At 36.0% G+C, this 11,876-nt stretch overlaps 1 protein-coding gene across 15 annotated transcripts in view; it reads right to left on the bottom strand.

The window, feature by feature from the left end:
- Positions 1-11,876, bottom strand: part of MAGI2 (membrane associated guanylate kinase, WW and PDZ domain containing 2) — a 773,420-nt gene that overhangs the window by 450,817 nt on the left and 310,727 nt on the right. The gene's annotated exons all lie outside the window — the stretch shown is intronic.

Genomic DNA, 11,876 nt, shown 5'->3' with positions numbered 1-11,876 from the left:
ACTCAGAACCTATACTTAAATACTCATCTTGAATAGTGACCCTCATTTTTTTTAGGTTTAAAATAGGAGGACAAAACTGTATTGATGAAATTCACTTTGGAAAAGAAAAAAAAAAAAAGGGAAGAAAAAACACAAAACCGCAACAGACAATTTAAAAGAATATTAAGGGCTAGATCTTCCCTGTTTTACATGGAGAAACACTTTACTTCACATGGAGTCCAAGAGAAATTGATATGTCAATTTGCAGAATAGATGAGCGATTCATTTCATCTAATTTTAGCCACAGAAATGCTAGATGTCAAGTCTAAGCTAATCATCCAGACTGCCTTACGAAAAGAGACAGGAACCTCCATAGGGCAATGTATTCCACTTACCTTTAAAACTTATCTTAGGATAGATGAATTACCCTCTGGAAGCACCTATCTCTTTCTGCTGAACATCAGGAAAGCCAGACGACTATCTCGGATTGATAGGTTTAGTTGATCACTGCACCGTATTTGTGAAGCACTTTTAATGCACTTTAGGAAAGAAAAATATTTCCAGATACTTGATGGATAAACCTGAAGCATTATTTATTTAATAATTTATTTTTATGGGTCCAAATGTATATTCAGGGAATCAGAGAGGAGTTTGGTACTCAACCTTCCATGTATTCTTAAAATGAGCATGTCACTAAGACTGAAAAGGCATATTAGATGCTCACATTTACAGAAGCACAATAGCGTTCTTATGGCAGTTCAAAATCATACACATGCTTGTAAAGATACAAAAAAGACACACAAACTTCCAAAAACATTTAGCCACTTACCACCCAAGGTTTTCAGTCATAAATACCTGTTAGATATGAACATTTTACTGGGTGCTAAACTACCATTGGAATTTATTTTAAAGATTTTTGAAAATCTGGACTGTTCAAGTCATGTATTGCATAAACACCTAAGTCTATTTTGTCTGCTTACGTATTCTCTAACACCAAAGTAATTGAATGATTTATGAAAGTCAGCCGTAAGTTTTGATATCACGGAGACTAATAAAACACGACTTCCTACAAAGTGTCTTGTGACTGATTGACCTTGATGTCCAACTGAAACATTTATAAATCTGTGGAAATCTAATTATTTAATTAATTAGTGTCCTCTACTTCCGTCACATTGACTTCAAATATACCAAAAATGTTCAAAGGTTTTTGAGGGAACACAAAGATATAGGCATGCACAGGAAGTGGGGTTCTGTGATCCTTGCCTCCCACAAAAACAATGCTACAAAGAAAAAGCTCTGCTAAGCCTGCAGACTTTGAGCCATTAAACCTAATGCTGACAACCACAATTAAAAACAATGAACATACAGTAAACACATCTTAAACAGGTCTTTTCACCTCTCTTTGCACTTTACAGGTAAAGTTTATAACAGAAAAGAATACAGCTCCAGGAATATTTCAGGGCATACACGTGGAAATGTAAAAGCAAAAATGTGACCACCTGCAGAAGTGGTCTCTTCTGGGATTCCTACAAATAATGACATTATTTACCTCTTTCTGTAGCAGTTATGTCAACCTATCCAATAGTAAAAGACGAAATTCACCAGAAGGCAAATAAAAGTAAACACATGGGTATATATATATATCCCATTGGGGAAAAAAAATATATATTTTTTTTCACACACTAAGTCAGCAAAGACTCTTCTAAGTGTAAAGGCAGTTTAAATGACATCTTTCTTATCTGTCCTCTTACATCTGCAGAAATACTGTTCTTGACCATATAAACCAAAGAAAGCAGATGTCAAGTTCAAATGACCTTAGAAGTGTCTGATACAAGGGTGTCCAAATCCTTTCCAAGAACCACTCTTGTGGGAGTATCTTTAAAGAGGGCTTCATTGCAGCATATGGGTAACAGAGTACATGAAAAGTGTCCTCACTCAGCTTCCCTGCATAGGACATTTTCAGGTACTAAACCCATCTCTGAGGTACACAGCATCATAACCCCACAGCCTGCTCCTCTGCTCATTTAAGACAATGGCAAATCTTACACCCACAGGTCTTAAATGAACAAAGCTTTTCTCAGCATTTCTTAGACTGAGCACTAAAACCAATCACCGGTGATCCATGGGGTATCATTCTGTGTCCTTTACAAATAGACATAACAGGTAATATCTGGCAACAAAAATCCCCAAAGTAGAATTGTGTGAGAGTAACTGATATGAAAGTGATGGATGGCCACTGAGCTGTATGGGAAAGCTTCTCAGTATCCACTGTGTCTGTATCTTATTGTCATAACTGGGGCCTATAGATTTATCTCAATTGCAATCTCAGTTGTAGCAAACTCGTAAAGTGTTACACTAATAGGCAAGATGGAATTTTGATAGAAAGGGCATGAGAAGGCAACAAACCTCTGGGCAAGTGTCAGCATTAAGAACAGACCATGAAATCCAAGGACTGTTAGGCTCTTCACTAACAAACCAGAATAAACATTAGAAATCCGTGCACTGAAAGAATGATATCAGAAATGAGGCTAAAGAATGAATAAAATAAATTCCAGTCCCTCTCCCTTTATCTCCCATTCTCTCTCTCTCTCTCTCTCTCTCTCTCTTTTTTTTTTTTTGAATGTTTTGAGGCTTCATAAGAAGGACTTAAGATTCCTGGAGCAATCCACTAATCTTTTGGCAAAGGCCAGTGAGTCAGTTGTGGTCTAGAAGCTCTGCCCTTTCCTAGTGAGCTCTGATCCTTAGGACATCTAGACAAGCACAGCCACAAGGTTTTTTGATTTTTACCAGCGAACAACCAAAATACTATCTGACGTGCATGTGATTTTTTTCCATTTTCCCTTCTGCCCTCCTGACTATCTGCTTTTATTTTTCTTCCCTTTGCCCAGCACTCTCTCAATTTCACAGTGATTCTGAGCCACACTACACTTCACAGCACTGGCAAAACAGACTGCGGCAGCTCCTGCAGAGAAGGAAAGCAACTTGCCTGATGGTGTCTCAAGCCGTAAAATAATCGAAAATAAAGAGAGGTGGTTGTGAGGAACAGATTGCAGTAGATGTTGACTACAACTGTGGGTACCACATTAGAGTGCCTGTTTGTGACTGTTAGAGCCATTTACACTGAGAATATGTTCTGCTCTTTCTGCTGTGGGTTTTCTTTGACAAATTCGGGAAAGCTTTCCATTATTCATGCTTGTCCACTCAAGATTCAGTGATAGGACAAACTTATTTGGACCTTATTTATGAAGGAGGGAGGGGTAAAATTTTAACCAATTTCTTCAGCCTGAAAGAGAGATTTTAATAAACATTGCATTAAATTATTTTGCCTGTGCATTCTGATTTCAAGTTCAAATTCTTTATATTTTTTCTTTCATCCTATATAGATTTGCCATGGGACTAAATTGACTAAGGTCTCTGTATGCAAACTCAGAAGCTATTTAAATGCTAAATTTTGGATGTAGTAGGGTCAAATTCATTCTTGGCATATTTCTGTTATCTTTAGTGGAGTTATATTACAGATAGGGTAATTCAGTCTAAATGAAAAAAATATTATCATATCCTCTTGCTTCTGAATTCAAACAAATTCAACCATCAAATAGGAAACTGGTCCGCATTATACATAAAAAAAAAAAAAAGCCCTCAGCTTTCAGTAGTTATTCAGTTCAATGCTCTTCAAAAATAAAGTATTTATTTATATACCTTCAGTACACCCCTCAAACTCTGAAGTTCTTGTAAGCACATGTATTTCTCTATACCATTTCATATTAGAACATTCATAAGTATTTAAAGAAAGCAATCATCAGACAAGTTTCATTTTTACTAACTCATGAAATCACTAATAACTTTCATACTGGCTTGTGGGGTGTAAATGATAGGAGAGTAGGACAAGAAGAGTTCTAAAAATTGCAGAAAGTAAAGGTTCAAGTTATCTGGTAGTACATCCCTACTTGGCTCCACAGACTTTGCTGCCAGACAGCTTTGCTGCATACACAGTTTGAAATATAACCCTCTAGAAAATGGAATCAGCAAAAAATCAGATTACAGATAGATGCTGATGAATACCTCTTCCACAATCAGGTAACAACTAGATGGGTTATTATGCCAAAAATATACAAATTCACAAAAACATACCCATGAACACATTTCAGAACATTTTGTTACTTTCTTTTATGACTCCAGATGGACAACGCAGAATAAATAAAAACTGGATGAAAAATGATGGCCTCACTGTTTAAATGTGAGAGTTAATTAACCAAAAGTGACTGTTGATCATTCAAAGTTCCGATTGAAAAGTCTGCACAACTATCTGCAGAAAATAGAATCTAAATATAAGATTACTGACATATCTTCTGTGATCTCAAAGCTTTAGGAAGGTTTTTACACTTTTTTTTTTTTTTAATCATATGACAGCAAGCATGCTTTTGAATAAAAATTACTGTAGTTCAAGATAATACCTATTCAACAAGATATCTATTCACTACCTCTAGAAGAAATCCAGGTTTAAAAGAGAGATTGTAACCAGCTGTTTTTCCCGAATTATAAAAAGCACAAGTGGAGATTAACTTTGGTAAGTGCTCACGGCAAGATTTGTTTTGAGTCTTTAAGTAAATTACATTTAAAATATCATTCAGTTTTTCATTTAAAACCCGGGAATGCTAACTAAACTAACAACCACTTTTTAGAGATATTTAATTGTACTTCACATGGTCAAATAATTAAGGACTTAATGTTGTAATACAGTTTATTTTCAACTTAAACCATGAACCTATTATCTGTTCACTCAGAAAGAAAATAGAATAGACAAAAGCGCTCCACCAGCTCTTCTATACATTAGAAACCACAGCACTTACACTAGTTTTGTATCTTAATTATCAGAGATATCATTAGCTTCGTAGACTGGGACACTTCTCTTTTATTGCTGCTGTAATTTTATTTGTCAGGCACTGGCATTCGTTGCAGGATAAACCGCTGTGCATTTTAAAATTTTGCCTTTAGTGACTTGCTTCATTAAATCTCTTTCTTTTTCCTACTTATAAAATTAAAAGTAGTTAGAGCTTGCATGAATTTGTGACGAGACTTTGTGGAGGTCAGTCACAGCGCAGCATTGGAGAGTAGGGACAGAAGCAGTCTCAGAGTAGTGCGTTTTGGCAAGACCAAGCTCTTCCCCTCAGGCCTATTTTTAGGATACAAACTGTGGAGCTCATGAAGAAATATTAAGTAAAGTGCTCCTTTCTGTCTCTGCCTCGGAAAAAAGCACAGGACCAATTATACTGGTATAATAATTGCCCACTGGAAATAAAATTGTTCAAATTATATCCTCCGTCTATAATCAAGGGATGTAGAAAAAGATAAAAGATGAAAAAATACTAGAGGAAAGTAGTAAGAACTATGGAAACTCTGTAAAAGATGCCAATTCACCTCTACTGCCACCTCCAAATACGGTCTGTGAAATAGAGTCCCAGGAGAGAGACCATTTCAAGTCAGTTTTTCTTTTTCTGTGACCAGATGACACATGAAGGTAGGACAAACTTTGTTAACATAACTTCCTCCATGTTTCACACAGGGACATTTTCTGTGAGATCAGAAGACAAATCAAACTTGCCTCTATGTTCATGATTCGGGAAGAAGGCTGCCTACAATGAATAAATCCCATCCATCCACGTATGAAAGGTACTGTCTTCTAGGGTAAGAACTATTCATATAATTTCTCTAAACCCTTGAAGAGATTAACTCCTGAGCTTAGGGTTCAACAATGGTGCCTCAACCTCAGTTGTGTGCTAATTATGGCTTTAGCTTTCAGTTTATCCACGTTTAATATAAGCAAAGAAACCTGCAGGCAGTTTACCAAATTATCTTACTGGCTTCAGTCTTCTTAAATACATATATAGATGTATAAATCTAAATTAAGGTATGTGAATACCCAAAGAAAGGAAAAGAGTTATGAATCAAAAAATTCTTCTACTTGACTACATTATGAACATGGCCAAAGTTCAGGGCCCTAAAAGAACTCTAATACAGATCAGATAAATATAAAATTTTTAAGTTTCCATAGGCTGAGGAAAATAAAGGAAAATTAATGCTGACTGATCTCTTTCTCTACTCAAAACCTCTTGTTTTCATATCAAGTAGCTGGTGCAGATTCCATGGCATTCCCTTTGATTCCTTAGCACCACCTCCCAGACTTGAGTTTCAGTCATGGATAAGCTCATGAATTTACCACTTGCTCAACCTTGTCATCACCATGCTTCCATGCTTCTTTTTTTTTTTTTTTTTAGTCTCACTGGATGCATTTTGTCTCATTGAGAATCATCTATCTGTACCATTTTTTTTTTGTGTATGTGGTGCGTTTTTTTTTTTTTTTCTCAGTAAAGAGTAAGCCCACAATCTATCATTGCACACTACTTCTTTACAACTTCCAGCCTAATTTTTCCCAAATTTCTTCTTTGCCCACCTATAAAAAAACAACCCTTACTCCATTAACCTCAACTCTGATCTTTACCATTCAAATTTTCTCTCTTGCTCTAAAATTAGACCTTTGTTAAAACTCTTGTAATCCTGTGAAACAAGACAACAAACAAACAAACAAAAATACAACATTTTAGGCTGTTTTTGTTTCAGATGATTCAAGAATGATGTCTGAATGCAATGGACACATACTGCAAGTAAGCCTGAAACCTCAGATTATGGAGAGAAATAATGGAAGCATATTCTCCGGCCTCCTTATCTAATCTATGCAGTTGTTGTGTGACTGAGGCATTTAATCATTGAGAAGGTCCCTTTATTTTGCAAAATACCTAATAAAGTAAGTACACAAAACTGCATAGGCTGACAGTTTGTATGACTGTTAAACCTGATCCTAGACTAGTCAATCTTGTCTGTGACATGAAACATTTTACATCATGTTTTGGTCATTTGTCCATAGTGTAAAACATTATATTTGTGCAATGTGAATCGGTCAACCTTAATATCAGCATTTGTGACCAAGAAAAGAATCTGGTGTTTGCTGTAATTTCATCTTTTCCTAAAAGAGCAAGAAATTTATATTAGCATAAGTTTAAAAATGGATGGTTAACCTGTAAGTAAAATTTCTACTCAGAAGCACAAATTTATATAGATTCTTTTTTTTCTAGTGGTATTGAGATAATGTACTTAAAACATTTATTGGCCACATTGGCACAAACATTTTTGCTTTTGGTTTCTTATTAAATCTTGAATACTTGAATACAATTCACTTGCTTAGGATAAACCTAAGTCTTGTCACAGTAAGAAGTTATTATCTCAGTGCGTTCTGGTGCAGCTTCCTGTTATATGACAAACAATTTCTATTCATAAATATCAGATTTTTATCAGTTATACACAGAACTCAATTTCCATAAACCAGACACAAAACATATGTACATACCTATATATAAAACAGGTATGTAATTAAGTCTGTGTATGATGTGTAATGTTGAGATACCTGAAGGGTCTTCTCTGATATTTGCAACATCTCTGCCCTAGGACATGTAGAGGACTCTCTGGAACCACTACATTTGATGTATTCATTCATGTGAGAAGTAGAGGCTGTATAGTTGTTGTAAGGTTATGATACTAAAATAGACACAGTATGGTCTGTTAAGTAGTGCACCTTTGCATTGCAATTTTCTCCTCCATGAATATGTGCTCAGTGCAGCTGGTCATCCATGCAAGATCAGCCAACCAGCTGCTTCTCACACCTGGGACCAAAAAATGAGAAAAAGGCTACTCTGCTCAACTAAAAATGCAAGAGAAAGGACTGTATTATGGAAATCAGTTGTTCACTCAGTGTTTGACATTTAAATATGCCACTTTCACCTGTACAAGCTTGGCAGCTTCCTGGACCATTGCAATTCCTGGTTACAGATTCTCAGAAAAATCCAGGCACCACATGGAAGAACATGGGTGAGTCAGCCGGAGGATTTTTTTCTATCACTAGGCCTCTGGTGTCAGATAATACTAAAAATAAAGGCATTGGCCCATGAATGCATTAAGCAATCCCATGATACCTCTAAAAATCATCTTGATTCCCGGCTAAAGCATGGTCCTTTCCTCTCCAAAATACCTGTGTGTAGGGAGCTACTGGTGTATTCCATATCTATCAGTACATATATTTCTCCTGGGAATAGGTGGTATTTTGGATATGGGAAAATAATTCCAGGGAGCTACATCTTATGCCAGGTGAAGCAGAACACCACAATCTTCTTGTTTGGAGGATTCTTTACCATTTTCTACTCTGTAGGTATGCTGTCTATCTAAAGATAACATAACAAACAGCTAAATAAAGTGCTAGGATAACAAACAAATAGCAAACATTATATAAAAATGATGGAAGGCCTAGTGCATGAAATTTACTCCAGGGTAAATTTACCCTTGAGTATCAGAGCTAGCTATTTGTTCAATAAAACATAATTCATCTAATGTGTTTCTCGCTTTCACTTGTCAGCCAGGACTGTTACTGGTCACCTGAGCGATGAATAGCTGATTCAGTGAACCCTGTCTGACATCCTGGAAGACTTGTATGGCTTAGATGGCAGATAGGGCAAAGATGCCCCATGTGTCCCCATGGCCCCCAGAAGTATACTGTTGGCAAGGGCCAGTGTACAGCTATCTAAAGAAAAGTACACCAGAAATTTATGACTTGCTCAAGATCTCCTGTCTGGCATTGGAGATTAAGAGCTACCTGCTGCTCTAAATGCTACTGCTGTAGATCGAGGGTAGTCAAGACCGTTTGGCCTCATATTTCTGCTGGGACTTTTTGAAATGGGCTAAAGTATGTAATCTACTCCTATCAAAAGCTAACACTAGAGGATTGCTGAATTCTGTGTTGTTAAATCCACACAATATTAGTCATTACAGAAAGATATGAGACACATTGTTCTGAGAATAATGAATGTTGACATTTTCCTTTTTTTATCTATATGGTCTTTTCATTCCAGAAGCATTGTCTCTTTTTCTGTCTCTAAGCTTTCCTTCATCTTGTGATCAGCATTTTGTCCTTCCAGTGATCACAGCTGTCCAAAACAGTGCAAAAACAGACACAAAAAAGCAACAGAACATGGATGAAAAACAGAATGTTCTCTGTGTCCTGATGTACTTGTTAAGCAGTAGAGATTCACAGAAGAAAAGTTTATTGTTGCATTCGTTAAATATAACCCAGGGCTGTTTGTGCATACTCTCCTTGAAAGACAAAAGCAAGCCAAGAAGGAAGGAAAGGACTCTTCTTTCTTTCAAGCACCCTTCAGAATAAAAAGAATTGCTCCTGCTATTTCTCTAATGAACTGATGACTTCATTATACAGATCTGGTAATCATGTAGATGTTGAAAGGTAGCTATGTCTATTTTTATCTCCTTTGCCAATCTAATGGACCAAAAAAAACTAAAATGTCTAAGCGGCTGACAAACTCAGTGCTGGATGTTTGTTCCAGAAGAATAAGTACATATAGCAGAATATGGTATGTCTAACTGGTCAAATATAAGCTGTCTCGAATATCAGAATGAGCATCACTATACCTACTGGTGCATTTTGCCTGGGTGAATGAGGCCTGCAGCACAGAAGAGTGCACTAGTACAGGCAAAAGGCCATGCTCATATAGCTTTATTCCTTTTCCAGTACTTGCATTTACAAAGCCATTTCTACAACGAATTGCTTGGGGGCACAATCTCCAGAAATCCTCACTTCAGGTTTACTTAGGTGTAGCAGAAATACTTGCAAGGATTAACCCCTAACACCCAAAAGAACGGCATGCTAAGCAACTACTTTCATCTCCAGTGTATGCAATTGTATGAGCTTGATTTTCTTTCCCTTTACTTTGATTTTATACAGATTTATTTGAGTTGTCATAAGGAATCAGACCAATTACCCATCTAATCCAGTATCACATCTTTGACAGAGGCCACCACCCCACACTTCAAATGAAGGTGAAAGGAACACTTCATTTGACAATTGTAAAACAATCAACCCATAGGCAAAAAAACATTAGTTAATGGTTTGACCTAAACTCAGAAATCTATTGGGTTTTATCCCTTCTAAAAGAACATGCTTTAACTGATATGGCTGTGGGTGCTCTTCACATTCACATGTATCTCTTGTTTATTCTTAAAATACTTTCAAACTCTTGAGTTTTGATTTATTCAATGACTGAATTAAACATTATGCAAAGGAAAGGAAAAAAATAAACACTTTGTCATTCAATATTAGTGACTTATTTTCAATTTTAGTGACTATTATCTTTGTTTGGTGTAAAGATAAAGGATACAGAGGGGGTCATGATTACATTACCAGTACTTCTAATTTATTACATCTTAGCTGCCTGGTATACAAGGCAGTTTCAGACTTTTTAGGCTCTCGTCATGCCTTTCAATGTTTCTTCCATTTCTACTTATTTTTCTCTTCCAATTCTATTTCTATCCTTAAATTACGAGATTAAAATTTAGTATATGATATTTAAACTGATAGGATGATGCTGAATACTATCCATATTATTTTCTACTTGTTTTTTGAACTCTTCAACATCATTGTCTATTTGAAAGCTGCTGTGCATTGAGCAGAGTTATTAAAAAAACTCACTGAAAAAACCTCACTTGGTATACAAAGGCACAATTCCAATATCTTTAGGTCCAGTGAGGTATATAGATAATCCAAGTATATATTTTAATATTCTTTATTTTTGATTTGCCAATTTCAGATTTCTTCTGCTAGCATGTTAACTATGTAATAAAGGTTCATTAAGTCTCTCAGAAGCTAAGTTCTCTAAGAAGCTAACACCTAACTATTGTGATATAATTTGCAAAGCTCTCTACTCTCCTGTTCTTCCCCTTCCTGGAGACTTTTTGAAAAATTCTGCTGAAAGACTATGACAGACATTGTCAAATCAAACAAATGAATTGTCAAATCAAACAAAATCACTGTTTCTATAACCTTCTGATCCAGAAACTGTGTGATTGTGACAAAGGTATACAGCCTCAGGCTCTGCACTCTAACATAACTCCTTGCCACCTGGACCAAGGCTGACCAGTGGTCAGGATCACAGGCAGAGTGAACAGATGATTGATTGCATCTACTCATGCGCAGACAACCAAATGCAAGAATGCAATCAGTGTGATTTTGGTGGAATTATTCCTGACTTCGAGTATATCAATGAAAGTATAGGTGTGAGAGGCCACTAGAGTGTAAGCAAACAGTTGCAGAGCTTGCTACAGTGTTAGTTTATTATTACAGGAAAAAACAAAATATATGTCGATCAAATTTCTGTCAGAAAATGTCAATGAGCTTCTTTCAGCTTAAAAGCCAAGATAGAAAGGAGAGAAAGAAAGAAAGGAGAAACTCACGACTGTCATGAAATTTGAAAATTAAATGAATGCAGTAGTACACTTCTTTCATGATTTTGGGAATACAGGTCTGATCCAAAGTTCACTGATGTTATGAACAGCCTCGTTTTAACTCCTGTGAGTCTTGCACTAACTTCCAGACATGTATTTTTCTAGGCACCTTATATTTCTTCTGTTATATTTTTGTAACATTGAGCACATATTAAAAACAGTTATTTAAAGCAGTTATTAAAAGGCAAGTATATTTACATTTGATCCACAAAATCTATGTATTCATATCCATTCTACCACTCTTTAAGATTAATATGTTAACATCACCTTTCAATATTAGAAATTCACATTAAGACTAGTTAAAGTTACAATCCCAGATAAGGAAAAACAAGCCAGGGAAAAATAGCACCTCTGTGTTGTCAGCTCCAGTGAGACTTAAGGTTTGCAAAATGCTCTCTGATATAATTCCTAGGCAATGACATCAATTGAAATCTAAAGGCAGAGAAATTCTATGAGAAAGGTAAAGCTTTCTTTTGCTTGAAAAGACAGCTGGCACAGAA

Source organism: Anser anser (genome assembly GCF_964211835.1).
Source record: "Anser anser genome assembly, chromosome: 1".
NCBI lineage: Eukaryota > Metazoa > Chordata > Aves > Anseriformes > Anatidae > Anser > Anser anser.
This window is presented reverse-complemented; position numbering and strand designations above follow the sequence as displayed.